We start from the raw sequence: 1230 nt of genomic DNA, 5'->3' as shown, positions 1-1230 counted from the left end.
CTCTCTCTCTCTCTCCCATCTACTTTCCTGTCGGCGATCTACAGTTCCACAACATCTCCCTTCCCCGCCGTAATGACCAGTGTCCGCCCAGCAAAGAGCCTCCTGGGAGTCTGAGGGCCGGAGATAATGACCGGACACGTAAACATTCCTCCGACACGCCTTGGGCGCCACAACACCACCGCTAGGCTTATGCCCGGTGCACGCCGTCAGTCGGATTCATTTCGCTACCCTAGAATTTTACCAAGTTCTGCATGATTCTGCCCAGTCAGTGCGTGGCCTACGTTATTAAAGAAGGCTACGGTCAGTACCTAGTTTAGAGAAACTTGAAGTTAAAAATGTTGGGTTTCACAACACGATAAATCTTTTTCGAATGCGGCTCTTTGAATGATCCTGGTAACGACTCCGAATAATGTTACAAATTTGATAGAGCAAATAGAACATAAGAATATCAGACACAACTTTGTAATTCTGACTTAGCTATTTCTATCATGGTGGGTCGAAAGCTTCAATTTCGGCACAGAATGACCGAATTCAACTAGATTCGACTGTAACCTTGAAAATCAAGCACGTTTGTTTTTTCAAGGTTGAGCATCGAATCAGTTTTCACTCTAAAGAAGTAAATTCAACTCGTGTGTTGAGAAGTTTTGAGGCTTGAGTCTGAGAGCCGGAGATAATGACCGGTCACGTAAACATTTCTCCGACACGCCTTGGGCGCCACAACACCACCGCTAGCAAGGAGCTTACCTCGCTACCCTATATTTAACAAAGTTCTGCCTGATCCTGCCCAGTCACTACCCAGTTCCGAGAAATTTGGAGTTAAAACTTCTGGGTTTAAACAACACGGAACATCTTTTCCGAATGTAGGTCTTTGAATATTCTCTTGATAACGACTCCGAATAATCTTACAAATTTGATAGAGCAAATAGAAAATAATTTATTGGTTACAACTAAAACTAACAATAATGATGAATCTTTAGCAACGCAAGATCGGGTCTGGCTGGAGAGAAAATTATTAGACTAGTGCAGGCGTTCATTAATTCAACCACGGTAATCTATGACCTCCGTTTATTTCTATTGATGCCACCGGTGATAATTAGACGTCGTCTTGACTGCCATCTGTCAAAATATACACGACCTCGCCCACGACCACGCCCACAACCACACCCACGACCACGCGCACGACCATACACACTCATCAACACACACACTCATCACACACATACACACACA

Source organism: Aplysia californica, unplaced genomic scaffold (assembly GCF_000002075.1).
Source record: "Aplysia californica isolate F4 #8 unplaced genomic scaffold, AplCal3.0 scaffold00422, whole genome shotgun sequence".
NCBI lineage: Eukaryota > Metazoa > Mollusca > Gastropoda > Aplysiida > Aplysiidae > Aplysia > Aplysia californica.
This window is presented reverse-complemented; position numbering follows the sequence as displayed.